The sequence below is a fragment of the Macaca fascicularis genome, chromosome 4 (genome assembly GCF_037993035.2).
Source record: "Macaca fascicularis isolate 582-1 chromosome 4, T2T-MFA8v1.1".
In the NCBI taxonomy this organism is placed as follows: Eukaryota; Metazoa; Chordata; class Mammalia; order Primates; family Cercopithecidae; genus Macaca; species Macaca fascicularis.
The window spans coordinates 106,646,793-106,673,481 of NC_088378.1; the positions used below are offsets into that span (position 1 = coordinate 106,646,793).

General features: G+C 34.3%; 1 long non-coding RNA gene across 1 annotated transcript in view; it reads left to right on the top strand.

The window, feature by feature from the left end:
- Positions 1-24,825, top strand: part of LOC135970598 (uncharacterized) — a 107,649-nt gene extending 82,824 nt beyond the window's left edge. Inside the window, exon 4 of the long non-coding RNA XR_010586360.1 lies at positions 24,503-24,825. This is a non-coding gene — a long non-coding RNA (uncharacterized lncRNA). The remainder of the gene's footprint in view (positions 1-24,502) is intronic.
- The last annotated feature ends 1,864 nt before the right edge of the window (positions 24,826-26,689 follow it).

Consider the following 26,689-nt stretch of genomic DNA (forward strand, 5'->3'; position numbering starts at 1 on the left):
ATAAATAGATACCATAAGGAGAAAACAATCACACTTCTAGAAATGAAAGACATACTTAGAGAAATACAAAATGCAGTGAAAAGTGTCCACAATTGACTAGAATAAATAGAAGAAAGAACTTCAGAGCTTGAAGACAAGGCTTTCAAGTAACCCAATCAGACAGACAAAGAAAAATAAAATAAAAATAAAATGAAGCCTCCCAGAAATCTGGGCTTATGTTAAACAGCCAAACATAAAAATAATTGGTGTTACTAAGGAAGAAGAAATCTAATACAAGTTTAGAAACCCTATTTGATGGAATAATTGTGGGAAACTTCCTTGACCTTGCTAGATATTTAGACATCCAAATACAAAAAGTTCAAAGAACACCTGGGAAATTCATCACAAAAAGATCATCACCTAGGCACATAGTCACTGGGTTATCTAAAGTCAAGACAAAGGAAAGAATCTTAAGAGCTGTGAGGCAAAAACATGAGATAGCCATGGTGTCATGGAATACTACTCAGTAATAAAAGAAATGACATAATAGCATTTGCAGCAACCAGGATGGAACTGAAGATTATTATTCTAAGTGAAATGACTCAGGATTGGAAAATCAAATATCATAAGCTCCCACTTATAAGTTGGAGCTATGCCATGAGAACACAAAGGCACAAGAATGCTTTTTCCTTTAGGTAAATACCCAGTAGTAATATTGCTGGGTTAAATGGTGGTTCTACTTTTAGTTCTTTCAGGAATCTTCATACTGTTTTTGAGAGTGGTTATACTAGTTTACATTTCAACCACTAGTGTAGAAGTGTTGCCTTTTCACCACATCCATGCCAACATTTATTATTTTTTACTCTACCATTATGGCCATTCTTGCAGGAGTAAGGTAGTATCTCATTGTGGTTTTAATTTGCATTTACCTGATGATATAAGGACGTAGGGGACTCAGGCGGAAGGGTGGAAGCGGGGTGAGGGATAAAAGACTACACAATGGGAACAATGTGCACTCCTTGGGTGATGAGTGCACCAAAATCTCACACCTTACTACTAAAGAACTTATTCATGTAACCAAAAACCACCTATTTCCCAAAATATTTTGAAATTAAAAAAAGAAAGTCTCTGTAGGCAAGATACAACATGGTGAAGCTCTAAAATTAAAAATAATATCAGATATTTGAATGCATAAACATAAAATAATTATGTGGCAAAAATACTGTAAAGAAGTCAAAATTGCAAAAAATACTTACAAGTCACACTTCAAAGGTATAATTTCTTTAAATAAAACTATTATATTTGAGGATGAAAACGTCAATATTAAAAAATAAAATGGGCAAAGAATAAGAGTTACTAAAATAAAACTTCTAAATTATGAAAAGGTGTTCAACTTGATCACAACTACATACACACAAATATAACCACAGTTGGATGCCATTTTCTCCTATGTGAATGATTAAAACAATAATTTAATACTTCACAGTATGACCATACATTCCTTATGAAAATGTAAACTGGAAGAACCCCACTGGAAGATAATTTGGCAATATGTATAAAATTACTTTTCTACGAATCCATGTTACAAAGACACTCACGTGTGAAAAAAATCAATGTATAGGAATATTTATTGAACTATCCATAGATAACTTGGTAAGTTAATAATTATACAATTAGCATTTTCTTGACCTTGTTATAGAGCAAATATAGAAGGGAGAGGGAGGAAGAGAGAATGAGAAATGTGAATATCACATGACTATATTTCTACAATGAGAATTATTCATGGAAATTAAATTCATTGAGAGCCAGCTACAACTGGACACCAGACCCTGTGCTAGGTGGGAGAAGATTCAGATAATTGACAGGAAAACCTGCTCTGAAGATCTCAAGGTCAATGTCAACTCCCACATGGGAAGAGGATCCCGGAGATTAAACAATTTTTCACACACTTTAATTCAAGTGTACACAGTTGACTGAAGTCTTTCTACATGGAACAGATTGTATTATGCACTGAAAGGACAATAGTTCATAAAGGGTACAGACTAAAATTTATTTCATTGACAGAAAGCTTTGTAAACAAATGGCCTGGGGTTATTTGTTTTGAAATATCAATTGTGAAATATCATTATATCTCTTTCAGTTGGAGACATTTTCCTTAGTGAGCTGCAAATTTGCAAACTGTTTTTGATGCAGATAGCATTAGCAAAAGGAAGTCCCAGAACCGATTCCTAAAATGGTGTGAATTCTTACAATAACAAAGTATTCTATAACAAACATATAACACATTTTAAAGAGAAATTTCAAGCTTTGTAATACCACAGAGCCACCCCTTTGTCTTATTTTCTTCTTCAACCATCACCACAACCTCGTCCGTGTGTCCTTTCTTAGTTTCTACAACACTTTTCCTTTTTTCTTTGTTGTTGTTTTCTTCCATCCTCATACTATCACCAAGAAATGCTTAAAAGGAGAATCTGGCACATAATGTTTAGCACCCTAAGTCTGAAATTTTTTTTTCATCAGTTATTGAACATGATTGCTACTTACCTAGATTCCAGTGGCCTCAGGTCTAGTTACTGTACTTGTACTCTTTTCTTCTCCCTGCTTCCGCAGTTTGACCTGTGTAGTCCTTCTGATGCCTTGTTACACACAAATCAGATTCTCTGCGTAGTGATTCTTTCTCCTCTAAGACCTTCAGGCTGACATCTGTAAACACTATTCCAACGTTTATCTTCTGGATGGGGTCTCCTACCTTAAATGATATTCCTCCTACTAGGCATTCTTTTCTTGAGAACCACAAACTAAACATGGGGATCTTCTAATCCAGTTTATATATTCCGTTTTTTACTAAGTATTTGAAGAATGCATGTAAGAATATTTATGTATTTGCTTTATTGTTCCCATAAAAAACCTTGTTTGCATGTCAGCTATATAATATATATGCTATTCTGGAATTTCAAATTTGTGCAAAGAACATTTGTTTGATCATCAGTAAAGTTATAATGACTTTATAAAAAACACACCTTCTTGTTCATGTTCTGTAATGTGGCTTTTTTTATAAACTAGAAATATTAAGGTATAGTTTCCTTTGCAGTTTCATTGTCATTTCCTAAACTAAATATAATAGTTTAATGAAGTATGAAGATACCAAAACTTGAGATGATTAACAGCAAAATTATTGAATATTTTCTACTGGACATATTTCCAATTTTTATAATTACCCACCTTTTGATCGGCCAAAAGAGGAAATTGCTAATTGCCAAGCTATATTGTCTGTGTTGGTATTAAAGTCAATGCAAGCCATAGAAATTTTAAAAGCACACTGGAATACTGAAACTATTATTCAAAGTCATTATGGGTGCAACTAACAAAAAAGTTGTGCAAAGCATTGAAGTTAATGAAACGATTCAATGAGCAAAATAAATACTAGGCAGAAAGCTTCCCTAGAGTGTGGAAAGTTAAGAAACTGATTTGGAAGAGTAAGCAAATACAAGTTAAGACAGAAAATAATAGAGCAAATTCACTGTGTCAAACTGAATAGAATATTTCAGCTAACAACATTGTATTCCTCAAATCTATTCATAGCGGACAGAAGACAAGAGTGACAGGGAAGAATTATATCTTGTGGCTAGGAAAAAAGAGGTTTGCTAAGCAGTTTATTTTTTGCTACTATCAGTACAGAGATAGGTCCAGATTCTTCATATATATTTCTTTGTTATGCCAACTGTCTAGAATCATTAGTACCACACCCAGTCAGAACTGACTACAGTGACTCACTCCAACCCTTGACTGACTTCTCAGGAAATACAGACAACTAAGGTACTGCCCACTTATAATCAGTAGGTGTCTTTACTGTGTTCTTGATGAAATGTGAAAGTAGAACAGTATGTTTTATTCTAGTTAGCAAACCTGCCACAAGTTTTAATAGGCAGTTTTGATTCTCACAAATGCCAAACTATCTGAACATTATCATCCCAGAATGGTACAGGGTCAATCAGGTAAAAGCGAGGAGACAACGAAGTTTATTTGACCATAATCTAGTCTGATAATTTGATATAAATGCTAAAACACAAATGCCTGGGACAACCCTCAGATATTCTGCACTTGTATGTTTGGGTGCGCCATATAAATTTACCTTTTCAAAAGCTTTCCAGTTATGTTGATGCTAACAGTCTGAGCATCACACAGATTAGTGCTAGAGAGCTTTCGATTTGTACGCTACCTATGTAAGTGATGACTGCCTATTTATTCCCAGATCCATTTCCTTTCCTCTGCTCTGGTCTGTAACATGGGAAACCACATTTATCAGGCCCTTTGGATTCTAGGTAAAATTGTTTAGTGAGAGGTGTTCTGGGTGTATAATCACTTCTTTTTTTTGTTTTATCTAGTGCTGGGGTGTGTAGTGGCTTTCTGCTGTTGCTAACCTCTGAATTGCCTCACTATCCTCTGTTTGACTTTAGAGCTATTCTATCACAAATGTAAACAACTCCCTGTGTTAAGATCTGTTTGTGAAAGATCAAAAATTGCTTTTCTTTCCTGGATGAACCCTGAATGAAAATGTGTATTACTTTGCCTCATGAAATCAGCATATTCATAGATGCTTCTGGATGAGCAAACCAGAAAGTTGACAAGAGTAAAACGTAGACTTTGGAATAAACAAAATTGTGGGAACTTGCTTGTATACCATTTCCAATAGATAAATTGTAAAATTGTTCCCGTGTTACAATATCCATTAAATATAAGGGATTAGAATCCCTTTTCTGGAAATAAGTTTAAATAGTGATAAATAAGTCATTCTATAAATTCACAAAATCAGCTAATTTCATTGAAGAATAAGAAGGATGCTGGACACGGCTTTCAACTTCTTATCTAGGCCAAGAGGAGGTTGAAACATGTAACTTCAATAAATCACTATTTGTGGACCTTAAAAAGGTATGATATTGGCTTTGGTCTAGCTAAATGTGGCCAGATAATAAGTCCCTTCAGTTTAAACAAGTTATACCACTAGAGAATAGAAACCAGTTGAAGGTCTGAAAACTCTAATATTCCCGACAGTACCTTCCTATGTTGTTCTCAGAATATTGTTTAGGTCAGGGTCATACAAATATTCTTAATATTTGGTGTTAAGGCTGATTACTTTTAAAAATTTTTGTCATTTTAGGTATCAGATACAGAGATACTTAAGATATCAAAACTCAAGACAGCTGGTTTGCAAACCACTGATTTAAATTATTGCTAAGTGATTTCCCATAAGGAAGTAATTATTGAGCCTATGAAAATTTTTATATTTGGTGGGAGGTGAAGGAAGAATATATGAGAAATTCTTTGCTTACCAGGCTCTGAAACTATTTCAGTTATATATTGGAATAAAGATTTGTTACTAAACATGTTAAGTTTATGCTTCAAAAGGAAAATCAAATGGAATAAAACAAAGTAAGAATTACAGTCAACTTTGAAGTATTGCTGTGTGGAATATATAAATTGTACAGAAAAAAATGTTTGATATTGTTTTGATACCTGTAAGATTTGATAACTGAAAATAATACATTTATTTTCTTCAAATGCTTAAAATGTGTAAGGTAGTTCCTAAGTGCTTTACATATTTTAGTTTATTTAAGAGTCAAAAGAACCCTATATGTTACGTACTATTATTATTTCCATTTTATAGCTGAGGCATCTGAGACTAGAGAAATTCAGTAATTGCCCAAGATACAAAGCTCATAAGTGACAGAGCCAAGATTTGTACCAGGACAGACTGTCTCCAGAGTCTGTAATCTTAACCACTAAGCATATGTTCTCTCTTCTTGTACTGTAATACCATGATACCCGTTGCACATTCTATGCAGAGAATCTAGACTCAAAAAAGTTAATAGAGTCGTGCTGAGCAGGAATAGAGTTCTGAAGAGGCTCTAAAAAGGAAGAAGTTGCTTATATGTTTAGAAAATAAGAGTTGGAAGCTTTGAATCCTAGAATTTTTTAGACTTTTCCCTCTGTTTGATTCAAGTATTATGTATGTGTGTGCGCGTGTGTGTGTGCATGTGTGTGTGTGTGTGTGTTTATATTTGCCATGTGTTTATTTAGCAATCAAGGTGTTTACCTCATATTTCTAAGCATATGGTTGCTAAGTGGAAACAAAATAGTCATTTTAACACTGTAGAGAAGTGAGTCAAATTGAGCTTTAGAAATCTGTCTTCCTCCCTCTCTGGTGGTAAAAGTTTGATGTGGGAAGCATAGGATGTGGTAGCTTTATGACTGCTACGTAGAGGGGGCTGCTCCACAGTAAGAAGAATCGCAGCCAACATGTTAGAAAGCAGAGAAATAAGGGGGTCTGCATGTGTTGGGAAAGGAGGAGAAGGCAGAATGAGAATCTTAGCAGTGTTCCAATCCCTAGGTCCAATTGTTCCAGAGATTTCTGCTTTTCCCATAGTTACATGAGCTTTAGTATACATTACTTTTTTTTTAATCAAACCTAGTGTGAAATTTTTGTTTCTGCTGTTTGTGACCAAAAATACCTACTGAATGTGTAAATATGCCTTTAACGTTATGCATAAATGGTCTTCATTGAAGATCGGGCAAAATCTTTTCAGAGTTTGATTCAGAGATATACTAATCTCGGGCATCCTTTAAAAGCAGGGAGTGTGAGTGAATCTCCAAACATAGGAGAAAGAGGGAAAACAAGAGGGAGGGAGTGGGCAGATTTTTATCTCTTCAGGGAGGATTCTCTAATCACATTGTGTCAGCCATGAGCTCCAAAGGGAGACAGCTCTCATAGTATTTCCCAGAGAAATAACACAAACCAATAAACAATGGGGTAAATGATATCAAATAATAAATATCCCTGTACTATTTCACCAATATTTCTTTAAATATGCAGTCTTTTAAAATACTGTTTGGCAAGTGAAGGCAAGGATTATTATCCATATTTTGGGATGAATTAATACAGGATATAGTAGCAGTAAATGTAGAAATAAAGAATAACTTACCAGTGTTCAATGCAAATAGGACAAGCAAAAATAGAAAGTGTATATTTTTTCAAGACTTCAATGAAGGCTTGAAAAGGGGATTTGTATAACACTGTAAATTAAAAACTTGAATGTTTTTGGATATGAAGGGATAGGATTCTGTTCAAAATATGGAAAATCTTTGTTCCCTGGATACATAAGGTTAATACTTTTATAATCGTCTATATCAACATCAGTTCCATCAAAATAATTAAAATTCAGATAACTAAAACTGGCTTTACAGGTAAAATTAATAAAGCTAAGTGAAGGATGAATATGTTTGACTACTTAGAATTAAATTAAACAACTATGTATGTCAAAAGTGACCAAAATCAAATAACAATGACAAACATTGTAAAAAAAAAAAAAAAAGAAGAAGAAGAATCTATGACATAAAGCTACATTTTTTTTAGAACTTTAATAATTATTCAGACAAATAAAGACATTCCTATGGAAATAATGACCAAGAACATGGAGAAATCTTTAAATTAAAATGGCCAATAATCACATTAAGAGGTGTCAAACATAAATAATTTAAAATACTGCAGAAATTGTTGTGAAGATGTAGGAAAATGATCATTTCATATAATACTATAAGACATGTAAGATTATTTACCAGTATAGAACAAGACATTACAAATATGGACCTTCAGAAGTAACTAAATGTCTAAGAATATAAATTGGCTTAATCAACAATTCTACAGCAAGGAAATGATATTATGGAAGAGGTAAAAAAAAAAAGGGATAATAAAACTTTGTGACATAGTTCAAGGTGGATAAAGCAGGCTACAAAACACTATAGTATAATGCCTTGTAAAAAAGTATTGCATATATGTAAGTAAAGGGACATATGCCAATTTTCTTTCTTATTTTTTGAGACGGAGTCTTGGTCTGTCGCTCAGGCTGGAGTGCAGTGGCGCGATCTCGGCTCACTGCAAGCTCTGCCTCCCGGGTTCACGCCATTCTCCTGCCTCAGCCTCCGGAGTAGCTGGGACTACAGGCGCCCGCCACCATGCCCGGCTAATTTTTTTTTTTTTTTTTTTTTTTTGTATTTTTAGTAGAGACGTGGTTTCACCGTCTCTGACCTTGTGATCCGCCTGCCTCGGCCTCCCAAAATGCTGGGATTACAGGCGTGAGCCACCGCGCCCAGCCAATTTTTAATACTTGTATCTTGATAAGATAGTATTTATGGTAGGGTTAATTATTTTTCCTTTTTTTTTTGCGCTGGGCATGAGTTAATATTTGAATTATCAAAACGCTAATGAAAATTATATATATATAGTTATATATAATATATATTTTATATATAATATTGTATAATATATAATAAATATATATTATATTTACATATATAATAATTGGCATGAGATAGGACATATAAAACCCTTCTCTCTCCTAGAGAAAACAAAACCTTCTCATGATTGGAAGAAATAGACTCTGTTTATTAAATGTCTCAATACCAAATGGAAACTATTTTTGTTAGAACATAAGAGAGATGATTCTCTAAGAAGTAAGTGTCGTGAGTGGGAGTTAGCAAACAGCTATTTTGTCGCCACAACAAAAACGTTAGTCTAAGATTTGTTTTCCTATGTAAAACAAATATGTACCAACGTTTTAGGAAAGAATTGGCAGGATGACTTATAATTACTTAAGATCTTTCATGCTTCTTTGGATTAACTAGATTCAGCTGGGAAGTTCTCACCTGGGGACTTTCTGTGACTGCAAGTTGCAGTCCCAGTGGGGCTGTTTTTCTAAGATGGCTTATTCACAGGGTTGGCTGTTGATGTTGGCTAGGATCTCACACGGCACTGTTGACCAGAGTGTTCACATATGGCTTCTCCATGTGACTTCGATTTATCTCAGGATCAGGTCTAGGTTGAAAGTGGTAGTGTCCTAAGAGAGCATTCCATGTACCCAAATAGAAACTCAAGGCCCATATTAAATGGGTAAACCCTTGTTGAAGAACCATTCTTATAATCCCTTAACTTTCCTCCTCAGACCATTATATGCTATTTTAATGACATATCCACCTGTGTGTCTAGGCTATCTAACCAAGGATTAGTCTTGTTGTCTCCTTGGCTTGCTATTGTATTTACAGTGACTAACATTGACTTAGGACCTAGTAGGCACTTATTATTTGCCAAATAGTGAATAAACAAATGAATAAATGAAATAGATATAAAAGAGAGAGATTTTATGTTCTACAGTGACCAGAATCAATGCTCATATTTTCCTAATCATGGAAATGTAAGAACCATGACTATTGGATCTTTAAAACATGAATACATTGGTGCCCATCTAAACAATGCCAAAAACGCTCATGAACATTCAACATGGCTATTTTATTTGAAATTTGCAATGCCAATTTTTATACCAATTAAGTATCACTTACCAATTTATTTCAGTCACATACATACTTGCATGGGAATTATATTTTGAATCTGGTGAAGTTAGAGCATTTTATCTTAAATCCAGAAATTTAAAAAATAATAAAAAATAATATATAAATCTCCTAAGAAGTTTCTTTACGTTGTTGTGGTTTTGAGATTTTCAATAGTACTAGGTATTTTAAATTCTTTGTAGACAATAATTTTTTTCTATATCTAGAAATAAAGAATTTTCAATGTGTACATTCACATACTACTTTTCTCTATGAGAACTGAGGACGGAGGAAACTTCGTTTTCTTTTCCTAGTTTTAAATTATTGACCTTATCAAATCTTTAGATTCTTATGAGTATTCTAGAGTAAGTTAATTAGAAAGAGAGGATAGTAGTTGGAGTTCGAATGTTAATACAATATATATGGGTCCATGGAATTATAGTAAGATTCATATTATATTGTCTACCTTCTTTTCCTTAGTTATTTTAAATACTCAGCAAATATATACTAAGCATATTCTAAGTGAAGGTGTAGTATATGATATGATAGGGGCTAGAAATGTGTAAGACATAGCCCCTGATACCAAGAAACTTAAGATCCATTGGGAAAGTCATTCACATAAATGGAGTATTTTGGGAGCACAGAAGAAACACAGTTACCTCATACTGGATGAGTTAGGTCAAGCTTCTTGGAAGAGATAAGGTTTCAATAAAGGCTTATATATTAAATGAAAATTCATTAGTTAAAAATAAAATTGAGAATGAGAAAGAAGACTTTTTAGTAGACAGAACAGAATAAATAAATGCTTAGAACCTAAAAACAGCTTGTATGTTCAGTGAATGAGAAGTATTTTTATCTGTCTGGCGCATAAAGTATGAGGTCTAGAATGGTTGGAGATAAGGCTATGGGAATTGGCATGAACCACTGTGGCTGTCCTGAGCAATTTAAATTTTATCCTATAGATACTGGGGGTAGTGCACTATTTTAAGCAATATCATAATGTAACTGACTATATTGCATTTTCAGTAGATCATTCTGTGTAGAAGAATATTATGACACTGGAGACAAGTATATATTATAGAGAAACTTCACACATTGTTTAAGAATTATAAAAAAGATGTATTATCATCTTCAAAATATGAAAATTAAGTTTGCAAAACATTTCTTATTAACAACAATATATTCAGAAGATGATGCTGAAGCACAGAAGCTGGCACCTATAATTCTATGCCCCGCCTAAATAACATCAAAGAACTAGGGGAATTAAGGCAATTCTAGACAAAGACTAAGACAATTCATGTTTCACAGATCATCACAAAAATAGTATTTAAGGGATGAATTTTAGCAATAAGAATTGTAAACATAGAGAAATGAGTAGATTTTTAAAGAAATAATAAAACTTGTGGTGAGCAAATAATACTGTTAAATGTAATTAAACATTGGGGTCATCAGAAAACCATTTGTCTTACATAAACAATGTAGAATTAAATTTCCTAACCAAAAAAAAGGAAGACAGATAAGGTAGTGAGTGAGGTATTCAGTGAGGGGTTCAAATATGTTAAAGTTTTTTATTATCCTTAAGAAAAGGATATAGATTCAAAATAGCTAAAATTATTTATTTAAAAAATACATAGTATATTTAATTATGAAAGAACAATAGATTTTTTTCTAAACTCTCCTGTTATTTCTGTTTACCACTTTGTTCCTCTCTGTGGCTCAGATAAGCTCAAAGTAGAAGTTCCTTCATTGTTTTCTCTATGTTCTAGTGGTAAAAAAAAAAAAAAAAAAAAAAAAAAGATCAACAGAGGGAGCCTAAAATTTATGGAGCAATTATAACATATAAAGTATTTTACTGCACTTGTATTGTTAGTAGAGTGAAACTTCCTTTATGTTTTTAGTAACATAATATTAGCTAGTTGTCTTTGGCAGAGTTTAAAGAGACAGTTCATGGTTTTAGGTCTAACATTTAAGTCTCTAATCCATCTTGAATTAATTTTCGTATAAGGAGTTTCGTATAAAGGATCCAGTTTCAGCTTTCTACTTATGGCTAGCTAATTTTCCCAGCACCATTTATTAAATAGGGAATAAAGACACATGCACACGTATGTTTATTGTGGCACTATTCACAATAGCAAAGACTTGGAACCAACCCAAATGTCCATCAGTAACAGACTGGATTAAGAAAATGTGGCACATATGCACCATGGAATACTATGCAGCCATAAAAAAGGATGAGTTCGTGTTCTTTGTAGGGACATGGATGCAGCTAGAAACCATCATTCTCAGCAAACTATCGCAAGAACAGAAAACCAAATACTGCATGTTCTCACTCATAGGTGGGAATTGCACAATGAGATCACTTGGACACAGGAAGGGGAACATCACACACCGGGTCCTATTGTGGGGAGGGGGGAGGGAGGAGGGATAGCATTAGGAGATATACCTAATGTAAATGACGAGTTAATGGGTGCAGCACACCAACATGGCACTTGTATACATATGTAACAAACTTGCACGTTGTGCACATATACCCTAGAACTTAAACAGTTCATACACCCATTCTCCATTCACAAATAATTGAGCTCACCTGCTCCTGTTTGTGTCTCTGTACTGAGGAAGACGTTAGGAACAAGGGCCCATTCTTCAGCATGCTTAGCAGCCTCTGCTGCTTCATGCGGTCATATTTATCTGAAACACAGTAAATTGACAAAGTCAGTGTACTTTCAAATAGAGAGTCCTAATTGAACACTTCTACATGTAATCCTGAGTACTTTTGTACCTACCTACAAATGGGGGTGTGTGGGAAGTAGGAAATGAGGAAAGAGGAAAATAAAAAAAAATTCGGGGCACTGTTTACAGAAAGAATTATCCTCTCAGTTGGCTCTGAAAATATTATGTCTCATTATACGTACCTGAGGGAAAATTACTGTTCCTTCTGATAATAGTTTGTTTATAAACCTTAATATTTCATTAAAAATAAAATTCAGAAGTTTAATTATATTTCAAACAAAAACATATCGCTACTATCAAGAATACATAATCTATAAGAAAATAAGAAAGTGTTAGAAGCCTGTGACTTCAAGCTCTGTAGATGATACATATGATAATTTGTGCCACTAGATACAAAACATGGTTTCTCTGTAACCATGACTGGCTATTCAAACATTTTCACATAAAATAAGAAATTATATTTTTCTCATAAGTTTGTTTAAAATGTGTTCCTCTACAAACTTCCCAAGAAAATAGTCTCAGTTCTATTCATATGGCTCTTCCCTCCTGGATATTATAAATGCTTTTCTATTATTCTAATCTTCTGGAGGCATTTTTGCAGTTAATATAAATCATTAGAGCCTTTATTCTGTGATATAAACACTTAAAAGATAACTTTTCATTTGTCTGAGCATGCCTACGCAGACTTTCTTTGTCATTTATACTTGGGAGAGAATGATTCTTGTCCCACCAAAAGTCTATGACACAAAAGGAGGCTAGTCTAATTGTATATTGCTACTTGCTCTGGCTTATAGAATGTCACAAAAGTTTAATTACAGATAAAACAGACTAGGTATGACATGTCTGAATTTCAACATAATAAAAATAAAATACTTCTAGCTGATATTTTCTTAAAATGTCTCACTGGAATATATTTTTTTTTCTTCGCTTACCGTTAAATTATCTTGAGAGAGTTTTGAAGGTCTTTAATCAACCCCTACACTTTCTGTCTTTAGATTAATATGCTGTGTCAGAAATAAGTGAGTCTTGGGTCTATGGAAATTACATGAGCATTGAAGTGGATCCTAATGGCAGCTGGGTGCAATTATAAGTTAGTTCAAGTTGCCTTCTATGTCCCATTGGGTATGTCCTCTTTCCCTTCTAACAATTCTTCCATTTTTCTCTAATTACCTCTTCCTGATCACAGCCAAAGATATCAGTTATATTGTATTGGTATTAGTATGTTTTGTCCCTTTATTTTTTGGAATATAATTATCATTCCCTGTCTAATGATTTTTAAATGTTACCATGCAGTTAGGTTATTTGAAACCAGAAAGCCATTGCCATTTGGTGTGGGGAAAACCCAAGCTTTACAGAGAGACTGGAATCAGAATCTTTCCTCTATACTGTTTATCAGATGTGTAACCTTTGTCAAGTTAAGTAACATTTCTGAGGCTCACTGTCCTCATATATAAAGTGGGGTTCATGAAAATATCACAGAGAGTTGTGACGGCTGGAGAGCGTAAAATCCCTAATACATAACAGAAACTTAATACATGTTGGCTTCTTTGTTTTTCCCTTGCTTTTACAACTTTTCTGTTTAAATTCATTCAAAACAATACTACTTATCTTTAAGTTTATGAATACCAAGACTAGTTCTGGGATAATATTTGATGAGACATATTTTGATTTTAGAATGCTCCTATCTTAGGAACTTGAGCTTAAGGACTTAATCCTGGTCCTTGGCAGCCTTATGCTTCCTCCTTCCTCCTTTCTACTCAAACCTGTTCTTAGGAAATGATCTGCTAATTTCATTTACTCATAGTTGAAAATGACTCATGAGATTGAATGCTCCCAGGGAAATTTGCATTTTAACAGAGCTCAAAGTTTTACAGTGAATGTATATTCCCTAATAGGAGAATTCAGAGAAACTAGTAATGGACAGCAGATGAAAATTTATTTTCTTTTTTGTCTGGACTCTCCATAGGCATCACTCATATTAAACCACATAAACCTCTGTCCTTTGAACCTTCCCCATGATGATTGAGACTGTGAACATTTTACTCTGAAAAGAAAGAAAGATAGCAGTGGTAATGTGCATGACCTCATGAGGCAAGAAAGCCGCATAAGGCATTTGACTAATTTGGGAGTTAAGCACTATGAAGGCACACTTGTCATGGGAGGACACTTTCAGTTCCTGTCCTGAATCATGCATATATCTTCACTGAAGCTAAGTGCTTTAAAATTCTCTGTGACTTTAACCTCTGATTCATCTCACTTCAATATATTCTATCCTATATTCTAATTTATCCTAAAATTTCTTCATACATTTTTTTCCAATCTTTAACATTTAAGTCTGCCATCTGCTTAATTTGTTTTACTGTGCGGGATTTAGCTGGAAGCACAGTGAAAATAAAGCACTTATGGTGAGTAGCTTTCATGCTGAAAGTAACAAAAAAAAATAAAACAAGGCCTATAAAATAAGCACATTGTTGAATATTCTTAAATAGCAAATGTTAGAAGAGGTAGGTCAGAGGGAACATTTGCCTAAATGTGCTGAGGGCAGTAATTGTGTGCATATTTGGGGTAGGGGATGGGAAGAAAGAAGAATGGGTAGCACAGGGAATAAAGGTAATTCTACCCCTTTGAGATGGATGTAGAGATTGTATAAACATGGTTAGTGCTCACTCACCCTTGTGGGGATAGGGATCTTCCAGGTGCAAACAACATTTCTCTCTGTGTAGCATGACTTACACTATGGCATGAGGTCCTTTTATTAAGAACTTCATTCATTTTAAGTCCAGGCATATTGATTGCCTTTAGTCTGGCCTAAAAAAGGTTTGAATCCGTTCACTCATCCATTCCACAGTGATTTTCTCACCTCTACTGTGAATAAGTAGCACTTATGAAAGGAGTAGGTGCTTGGACTCTGTGTCTAGGCCTTCTGGTTTTGAATTCCAACTCTGCCATTTAATTGTTATGCAATGATGAACAAATAACATAAATGCTTCATGCTTTCGTTGTTACCATCTATAAAATAATGATTATAACACCTCCTATTAAATGATGAAATATATTTAAAAAATAGATTCTGAAACAAAATAAGTATTCAAAATTGCTCAATAGAGCAATTTGTGTTATGAACAAGAAATCATTGAGACTGTTTTCCTCTGTTTCTTTGTATGGTTATTCTGTAGCCTGCTCAATTAACTTCTCATTTTTTTTTTAAAAGTAGAAAACTGTCTTTCTATTGACTGTGAACATGGAGACTTATTTTCTTGAAATAGAATAAGTCCAGAGGACCCATATCCTTAGTTTTGAGGGGGGGATTTTTTTGTTTATTTTTGTTTTTGTGTTTAAGAGTTGAATGTGTCAAATCAGTAAGTTGTCTCATGAGGAGACCAAAGAACATCAAAGATAATGTAATATGGGTTGGTAATTGGAACTGAAACTGAGCTCATACTAAAGATTTGGGAAAAATGAGTATACAGCAATGAAAGGGAATATTTTGATTGTCCAGATTTGGATCCAAAGATCAGTCCTACTGGGGAGCAGTAGAATGGGGAGACACAAAGAGTGACAAGGTTGGTCTCACAAAAACACCTGGATTGGGGTCAGATTACTGTGCAATGAAGGACCATTACTGTACAATGAAGTACACTTCATTCTCAATGAAAGGGAAAAAAATAAATGTTCACTAGGTTTACCGCATAGTAATCCACAAACATTTTTCTATTCATACATGTATGTTAAAAAATACCAGTTCCAACCTAATGCAACTACTTTAACATAATACTGAAAATGCATTTGCCCTCTCCCCAAAGATTGATAACCCAAAGTCTTTTTCAATTTCTACATGCAGTTCCAAGATTAGAATCTTTGGATGACATAACTCACTCTTATTCAGATTAGATGTTGCACTAAGTAAATTTGTAATCTGCAGCTACATGATGAATCTAAAAAGCCCCAACATATCAAGTCCAAAATTAAGAATTAAGACTAGAATAAACATTTTCACATTAAAAAAAAAAAAAAAAAAAACAGAGAATAGTAACTAGCATACAGTGGCCTTTGAGTTAGAGCACATATTACTTCTGCTGGACCGAAACCAGTGGCAGTGGTTCAGTGGCAGATGAGTCAATGTCTTGACCATCCTGCCTCTCTCTGCCCTCTGCAGGACATGCCCTGGACATTTTCCTCCATGGCTGCATCTGAGATTATTGGAGGATTTCCATTTCTGGAACAGCACTGTTTTGGTAGGCAACTTCCTTTTTGTGTAAACTCATTGATGTGCTAATTGTCTGAGGCATTGAAAATTTGCCAATATTGAAGTTTCTCTGGCAAAATAATGCCCTTAAACCCTCAGCTGACTTTTGTTTGACTGCTACCTGCTTCCTCTCTGGACTGGTAACCAGGGTCAATGAGTCTCATCTTAATCTAAATTTCATTCTGGTGGTTTCTGTTTCTTAGCAACCCATTTCACTGTTTCTGCCTAGGGCAGTGAGACTAGTAATCTGTTCTTTATTTTTGGCTGCATTAGAGTACATGGTTGTTAATACTAGGGCTACTATTTTTTTTTAATTTTTTGGACAGGAAGTGAACAACGATTGAGTTTAGTCATGTCTTGATTTACAATGTGGATGTTTTGTTCGGTGTGAATTTTTACATTTTTTATTTTTAAAAATATTTCATTAAATATTATATTTCCTGATTACCAAGGTTTTTTAGTGACTCCTTAAATTTTGTGCTTGAAATAAGTGCCTCAATTATCTCACACTAATCTTGTCCTTGCAGGATAAAGTTTCTTCTTGGTGTCTGGCTTCTGGACTCTAATAAAAAATTTGCTGATTTCTCTACCCCCTTGCGCCTTTGCTTTCACTGACTGTCTTGGAGTCATATTTACATGATTTGGTTTTTTCAGCCTGTATGACTTGGTCATATAAATTTTGACAACTTTGACATCTTGGATATCACCTTTCTTAGGGAGAAATGGCTGCTACTCTCTGCTTTGAGGGAAGTTAGTTTAAGCCAAAGTTGATCTTAGGACCTTACTAAAGGCTCCGGGAAGCATTCAATAAACTGTAGCATCACAACAGATGTTTTTGTTTTGTATGTTTGTTTGTTTGTTTGCTTGCTTGCTGGCTTCTAATGTGCCCTAAAGCTCCCAGATACTTTATTTACATTGTCTGGTTTTCAAGATACAACAAGTAAAAACTTAACCATATTCTTTACCATCACATAAGGAGTTTGATAAACTTCCCAATATGAGAAATAATTTCTGTCATACTGCTTACCTTGATCTAGCTAAATTCATATTTGAATTCCTCTCTCATGCAATATTCCACTTGCCAGTACCAATTTCTGCATCGTCGGAATTCTGTTAGTTAAAGGTATCAAAGAGTGAGTGCAAACTCATTTATTCAATAAAATTGACTAATACAGCAAGGGAGGGGGAGAGGTTCTGTTTTAAGAACAGCTAGATCCAGATTTCCAAACAATGCCATAAGGTCTCTTTCTCAGCATATCTTAATCTGTTTTCCTTTGCTTGGCCACATTCCCAGCAAGTTATTATTCTATGGTGATAAATTGATTAGGCTTGTAATTTATATCATATATATACATACACATATACATATATATGTGTGTGTGTGTGTGTGTGTGTGTATATATCTTGAGATCCCATTGAACAAAAAACTTTCCCCACAATAGTGACAAAATTATGGGAGAAATTCTGGTTAACATAGCTTAAATCACGTACCTTTCTCTGAAATAATTGCTATAACCAAGTGACCTCTGGTCATAGTGTACTCGGATTGGCCAGGTTTTGGTCACATGCTTACTCATGTGCAGGGAGTGTGAGTTTGTCCTAGTACAAACACAAGACTGCATAGGATTACTAATAAGTGATTATAAAGTGGTTCCTCAAAAGACGGAATGTAGAGAAGACAAAGAATAGTCCATGATAATATGACTCATCTGCTCTGGGCGCAGACAGGCAGTAGGGTTATACCTTAATGCTCTGGAGGAGAGGGACAGAGAGTGAGGTGATCAAATGAAGTAATAGTTGTGAAAATTCACAATTCAGGATGGACTGTCCAGAGTGACTGCTCTGGTCTTCCCTGGAGTAAAAAAGACATTAGATTGGAACATTCTTTTCCCCACCTTTGTTGGCTCAGCCCAGGGATATGCCAGGGTTTCTTTTTAGGATGGCAGTTTTCTCCCTGCAGTTAAGCAATCCCAGTGGAGTGTGTGAAACGTGTGTTTTTTGTGTTGAGGAAGGTGGGGAAGACAATGCATTAAAGAAGCTTTTCTTCCCTCCTGTGTAGTAACTAGGAGATAGGGCATACAGTGAAATGCATTGCACAGATATTTTTATAGAGTAGATTCTTCTTTATAATTTTTCATTGGTCAAATAATCTCTGGTAATTTTTTAGTATTACAGTAAAATTCTTAATAATCTTCTTGCTGTTCAAAATACTGTGCCTACAAATAATAGAAATCAGTAATTTTAAATCATGTGCTAGAGAAAATTCTGGGCACCGAATAAAACAGTTTTAAATGAATATTCTCTAGCAGATTTTAGTAGAGTACTTTAAATTCCTTCAACATGTATGAGTAAATTCAGTTCGGAAATGAAGCAAATGCCTAAGAAGTGATTACATAAGCTGGCCCCTTCTCCTCCCGTATGTGTGGGGAACAAGCTGTCTCAAGGGCACATAAGGCATCTTACTCCCCACAAAGCTCAAGTGAGGGCTGTTTCTTCCCTGGGTTTCAGAAACACGGCCCCGGAATGTCCTATCTCAAATTGGGGAAGGGGATAAGAACTTATTTGAGAGTTAAAGTCTCTTAGGAGCTTTTTTACACATAACTCCTGTAAGGGTGATTATAGATTTAATTTCTGCTTGATGCCAACACCTTCCTTTTTCCTTTTGATGGTTGTTAATCCCAAGTTTATGGACACATAGAAAAGATTTGGTCGTTCCTTGAACCCCTTGAAATTGAAGTAATGCTACTAATATATGTTAGTGTGAACGTTTGTCTCATGAAAGGGCTTTTTCAGTGTTATCGAATATTCTAAAATGAATTAAAAATTATAACTCATTTAGAGGAAACCAGTTCTGAAAAGATGCTTATGTAACAGATTAGAAAGATTTTTGAATCCCTATGCTTTGATGCATCATTTGAAAATGTGAAATATCCATGCCTAAATTTCTTCACAGAATTATACTCCTCAGTCTGCTATAAAATATCTATGTCTACCTCTAGGTTGTTGTGATTGAGAAATGGATATCCTCTGATCTGTAATCCCATTATTCCAAACAATAAGTCCTACTTTCAATAAAGAAATACAGAATTGTGGTAGTTCTCCAATCGTCTCGTAACCATACTTTACACAACACTATGAAAAGATGTGGTTGTTGAAGAGATTCCAGCTCTCATCTGCCACAAAAAATACATTGTGGTATTTCCTCTCCATTACAAGAGGAGGAACTGAATAGGCTCACAGCTGCATTTTCCCTAATCTCAGGAGAGCAGGAAGCTCAGGTTAGCTTCTGCTCAAAGGGTTGTCCAGAGCTGACTACACTGAAATTTTAGAGTATTATGCAATTTCTTCACTGGATATCCAACATATGGTATGTGCCACTAGGTGTGAAATGATTGAAATTTTAATGAACAGTTTATACTTGAGTTTCTGAGGACCCCAGGCATTTAGAGATGGCTGGTCTGTGAAATACTCATGAATGAAAATGACCCCAGGTAACTGAATATTACTCTACAGATGTGTGTATTATATAGCCAAATAATGAAATGAAAGCCTCTCAGAATGCTGATTGTATTTGACATGCAGTTCCTTGTAATTGTTGCTGAAATAAAGTGACATAAGAATTTTTTCCACAGCTTCATTATAGATATGGCTAGATACGTTATTTGGGAAGTAAATTATACAATATTAATATAAGTGAAAGTGGCTTCTGTGGACATATCCTGAATGTCACCACCTCAGGTCTTTTGAATAAAATGCAGCTTTGACCAATAGACAAAATAGCAACTGATTCATTTTATGGGTAAGAAGTCATTTATCATGGCACCTTAGTAAACACAAAAATCTTAAGAAGTACACACTCTCAGAAATGCAATCAAGTATAAGCTTCATCTTTTCTATTCCATAAACAATTTCTGAATGGTAGATGCTTAATTATACAGTATCAAGAAATCTTTTCATGAATATATTAAAAATGAATGCAAAAAAGTAGTAAGCCCCAGAATAGATTTAATGCACACAGTATACTTTTGTAACCATCTGTTAATTCTCCCTGGCCATACAATTCCTCGGCTAACTAGAACTGCAATCAACCAAGCTATCCCAATTCTTAACCATACTGTATAAATAGGCATTTATTGTATTTTCTATACAAAGAAATGATTCTGTGGGAATTCTTCTAGTATTTCCATACCTGTCAGTCACTTATAACTACTTTCAAGGAAGAGACAAACTCCAGAGCAGTGAGAAGACAAAAAATAAAAATTCACGTAAAAGTGTGGCTCCATAAAAATAACTGAAAATTAGTAGAGTCAATGAATTTAAGGCTGAAAATAAAGATTTGAGATATGTAAGCACCACTGGGGTAAATTATTTTTATTTTCTCATGACGAGGCTTAGAGCATGGCAAACAACGCACTCCCTGATTTCAAGAAATATTTGGTAATACTATAGGCCAACTTACTACTCAAATTTACTTTCTCATGGTCTGGTTTTGATGCACATTGCTTATGATCATGATTATAATTATTATGATTATGGATACTTTTTGAAGCATTCATGGACAATCTACAAATTATTGGACAACCTACAAAATATTTAACGGTAAGTATGCAACTCAATAATTGGTTACTTATTTTTATTTGTCTTTCAAAAATCTTTTTAAAATTTTTCTCCTTTTTTATTATTTCCCCCTTTTCCTTTCTTTCTCCTTCCTTCCACCTTCTTTCTTTTTCTTTTTTTGTCTCTTATTAATAATTAGAATTATTCTTATACATCTTAATGTACATATGTAGATTTTCCCAGGAAACTTTGTCATCACCACCTCTACTTTTGCCTCTGTTACTTGCTGTATTAATTTCCCTGCATCTCAATGTCTTAATCTAGACCATGGAGATAATAATCTCTGACGCATGGTGTATTTGAAAGCAATGGACGGATAATGTGCAGGGCCCCTAGCCAAGTTCACACTGGGTGCTCATCATCCTTTCTGCCATTGAGGTGTCATAACAAGGAGTTATGCTTCCCCTCTCATTTCAAGGCCATCCACTGCAGAATGTCTCCTGTAGCAGTCAGTCTCTTGTGGCAATCTCCCGCATCTCACCCTTTGCCTAATATTAACCTTTATCTGCCTTATCTTGTTCTTTAAAGATTTTGGTCACATCTAAGAGATAGGGCTGTTTGGACAAAACTAATATAATTTACCAATTGTTTGGATTCATAACTTTCCTAGAAAATAACGTTTTTTTACACTTAACTTCAGTTGGCAATGTCTGTGTTACGCTACCGAAATAAATTTGATGTGAAATATTATAGATGACCTGGCAGGTGTGTGAAAGATAATTTTGGTTTATTGGGTCTTTCCAAGCCCATTAAATGCTGTCAGGTATAAACTATTTATGTACATTGTAAATTCTGGTCCAGTATATGGTACATGCACAATAATCAGATAGAATTTTCTTCATTACTTTATTAATAAACCAAACATTTCACTTATGTTGTTATTGGCTTCATGTGAATTTTTTAATATCTTAGGACAAGACATTTATTGATGTGATGTTTACTATTTAATGTAATTTATCAATTGGAAACTCATTAGTTCTAACAGCAAAACAAGCTTTTTGCTTCTCTGATTAAAACGTTCTATGCCACATCTAAGAGGATGAAGCAGAGACAGTGACTCAGAAAGACAGCTGGGTTAGGAAAATATTGCAATCCACAAATGCATGGCATGAAAATACTTACAGAAATATGAAGTCCATGACTATTTCCTTCATTAGCATCACAAATGGTTTCTCTGGAATTTGTGGGTAAGAAAGAGTAGTCCAATTTTAATTCCCTAAAAGAGAGAAAAAAATAACAAAAGTTATTTAAATCTCTGCTGAGGATACAACTAAAGAAACACTGATTTTCTTAGCATTGATTGCCCCTTCTTTATACCACATACCTATTCCTTCACTATTACATCTCAAATATGTGATTGTGAGATTTTTACCTCCCCAAATATTAACTATTCAATGATCTTTAAGCTTTATAATTTTAATCTTTTCCTACACAAGTTTAGCATTGGGAAATACCCCCTCAATTAGCATTCCAACATAAGATATCCAACATAATGATGGCATTAATATCCAGAATGTGTAGTGGGTAAGGCATGTGGGGTGAACATAAATTTGGGAAATAATTATAAGACCATTGAAAATACTTAAAATCAAATTTGTTTCATGCTCTGCACCAATTTCAAAATATAAAATTTTTGTCTTAAGATAGCAAATACAATATAAAGAGAACTGTGTTATGTTATAAAGAAAACTGCCACTGCCACATGCCAGTTATCTGCCTGTGCCTGCAGCATTTTTTTCTAATCTATTTTTCTGAATGTTCAGAATTGCAACCCAGCATCCTCTATTTTACTGAACTCTCAGCGTTAAGGCCTAGTGAATGTGACCTTGCCTTATTTACTTACGAAAATTGCCAATTGGTTATCTTGAACTTTAATGTTCTTTATTCCCAAGTTGGTATAAAGGGAAAATGTTCAGTAATTGATCTTTGAAGTTATTCCAATAGATTACGTATGCTGATTTTATTTTATCGGTTAGCATTTATGTAAATTTTTAAATATATATATATATAGTAAAACAATTAGATCCTGTGTATTTCACATTTAACCAATGCCTACCAGTTTACTAATATCAATTGTTTATATCTGGTATCATTTTTTATTAGTCAGTATCCATGCTTGTTCAATTAAATGTTCTACTATCAACCATGTTTGTAGATACTAGAAAATATACAAGTGATTTTATTATTTTTAATTCAAATAAATACTATCTACCAAGGTCTCTGAAATTGGTTAATTTCAGATGAATATTCTCAGATAAGTAAAAGTAAAAATTATATCCTAATCTACAGCAGCCTGGACACATTTGGACTTTTGAGTTATTCATGGAATTATAAATAACACAAGTGTAAGCAGCACAGTACACCTAGTTAAATATGATAATGTGTAATTATACTTGCCGTGACATTTTCTGAATGGTAGACAATACATCTAAACAATGGGTCTATGTTTTTGTTTTTGTTTTTTCTCTGTATCTGTATCTGTGTCTATCATTGTTAAGGAAGTACATTCAATTTTTCTCCAGTCTAGGAAAGTAGTATTATTTTTCTAAATTACTTGTGATCATCTATACAGAGAGCAAGAATATTTTCTTCATAATATGAAATGCCATTTTGGCCTTTTATTCTTCACAGGGATATTTTCAGTTCACAGAATAATTTTTGAGCAAAACCAAGCACATGACTTTACATATTATTTGTTTAGTGGTCTGTGTGCATTTCTATCATATCTGTGTTCATAATACTTACTAGCTATTAGAGTATGTGTATTTGTTCATTATTGCATCTTCAGCATTCAACCCTTTGTCAAGCCTACAGCAGACTTGAGATAAATGTTTACTCATTGGATGAGTGAATAAATTACTTCAATTGCTGACGCTTTACTTTCAGTTTGTATGGTTGGAGATCTATGACCTCTCTCTACAAATATATTCAGAACATCTTGGTGTTGAACTAGAATTTGAGCTATAATCTTGTGGTACATCTAAAAATGTATCATTTTTCAACATTCATGAAAATAAAGGGCTACTACACCCCAAAGAAAATGAAAAATTTTTTACAAAATTAGAAACTCAAAAGTGTTTTGGGGGCATAAAATATTGCATTAACTTTATTCAAAGTTATCATTAACATGGTTACTCAACCAACAAGTCCAAAGACATTAGAGCATCTTTTGAGTCCTTGTGTGTTGCATGGACCTGCTTGATTTGTCATACAAGTGGATGCAACAAGATTGAAGAAGATTCCAAAATAAAACAAACAAACAAACAAACAAAAAACAAACACAGAGGAAGGATTGGCAGGTAATTGCAAAATTGCAGTACTAAATCAAACAACAGAGAAGCCTCTAGCAATAATTAAACTCAGAGTAGGAGTGGGGCAAAGAGTAAAGCCCTTGTTAGATGGAAAATATTTTTGCATGATACATATTTATGATCTCTAGCAAATTTCACCGATCTGTTGGGAATTAATATCCCTGTTTCCTCTCTTTTTTTTTGCTTTTATGTATAACTATCTCTTTTTTATCATAAACACTACAATCTTCCATTCCTCTAGTGCCTGAAAAGTAGCAGCAATGTGCCCTGCAACAGAATCTGCACACTACAGAGACACTACAAAAGCTACCATGAAGAAGCTACATAGATGATCACTGGGTTGTACCTTTCAAGTACTTTCTCAGAAGTCACATCCATATTATTGCTGAGAGTACATGCTTTGCTATAAAACCTAACTGGGTTGACTCCTGGCTCTGCCATTTAGTAGCTGAGAGATTTTGACCAAATTACTGGCAGAGACCTTTGTCTCCTTGTCTATGAAATAAAATAAAAATAGCTACCACTCTGAGAATTTTCAATAAAACCTGTTAAATTTTACAAGGTTAACTGGCTAGTATTTAAGGTGTGCATTATCATGTGCTATCCTGGCCATCTTGAGAGCTGTGTTGATAACTGGCCTCACACAGATCCACCAAATCCTTTGGAAAATCCTGGTGAGGCTGACTCTTAAGGTTAGCAGACTGCAATCTTTACTCAGGTTCCAAAGCAAGGTGGAAAATTACTCATAATACTACATGAAGATGTCTACATATTTCAAGTTAAATATGCTGTCATATCAGAATATAATTTCATAAAACTAAGCTTAATATCTTTTCTTTTGAACTTTTTTTTTTTCTGTTCATTGTTTTTGCCAATATTTTACTTAAAAAGATCAACTTGCTTTCGCGCGTAAGGGATTTCTGGAAAATACATTAGAAGGTCAAGCATATTTTTACAAAAAAAATCCTGAAACAACTAGGGGGCAGTGCTGCCAAATGATAGCTCAAAATCATCATTAGTCAGCTGAGGTGTGAAAAGTCATTTAGATCCAAAAAGCAGATGAGGGATTGTGAAGAAATGCATTAATTAAATTGAACGTCATATGAAAGCCAAATTCATGGTAGATTCAGACCACCATATTTTTCTATGTATGGGAACCTATGAGCCCTGAGTCATCTTTGGCTATTCCTTATTCCCATATTCATGAGGCCCAGCCTCACCTTTTTGGGGTCTTATTTGGTTGGTAATGTATTTTTCAGCAGCCCTTTCTTTCTCATAATTCCAGTCTTAGTTCAGCTTCTTATCAACTAGACTAATCAATACCTTACTTGATACCAGTACATTTAAAAGATGTTGGCTTTCCAAAATTCAGCTTTCCTCCCCAAGAGGTGTTATAACATACAGTATAACATGCATGAGGGCCTGGCCCATGATGTCAGAAATATCTGTATTTGCAACTTGGTTTCACTATGTACTGCGAGATTTTGGGTAAACTGATTTACCTGGCTTAATCTCAGATTCTCAACCTTAATGATATAATTTTTTAGAACATGCTCTCCCTGCAAATGCACATCCCCCTTCCAATTTCCTTCTTGTTTCTCTGCTTTTTAAATAGACTCCTTGAAAATAGTATTCGTACTGCCATCTCCATTTCTTCACCTCCTGTCTCTCTCTATAGCATACCAACTAGGCTTTTGCCACTACCTGTCTTTGAAAATAGCCTTTGTCCTCCTAACTAATTTTCTGCCTTTTGTTGTAGGCATTGTCAGCCCTTCTCCTCTACTCCTCTCACCTAATCCTTTATCTTCTCCTCTCTCCCCTTCTGTTCCTTTTCTTTCCTTTTCTAGGTAATGTCATTGTCTCTTAACTTTAAATAATAACTATACACTAACACTCTCAAAATCTGAATTCCACTCTAACAAAACATCTTGTGTACTCATAATTTTGAATTGTGACTGTCATTTCAAACTTTACATAACCCATGGGAATTTCCATTTCTGTCCTCTGAAACTTCAAGTCTTTCTTATTTCGATTTATGCTACCACCATCCACTTGCTGCTGCAAAAATAAAGAATAACAACAAGAATAAAACAAACAAACAAAAACAGGAGTCATTCTTAATTCCTTTCTTTATACTTACCCTATATCTGATCGCTCTGGTAGAATTCAGTCTGGTGGGCTTTTACCTCCAAAACACATATCCATATTTTTCCCATATATGTCCACTGCTTATGCTGCCAATGTATCTCAAAGAAGACTGTTTTTCTGCATCTACTCTTGTATGCTTTACAGGCTGTTTTCTACACAGCATGCACAGTCTATTAATAGCAGTTATTATATCAGGTCAGTTTTTTTTCTTAAAACCCTCTAATGACTTCCTGTTGTAATTTGAATATGATATAAATTTCATGCCACTGCCTAGAAGGCC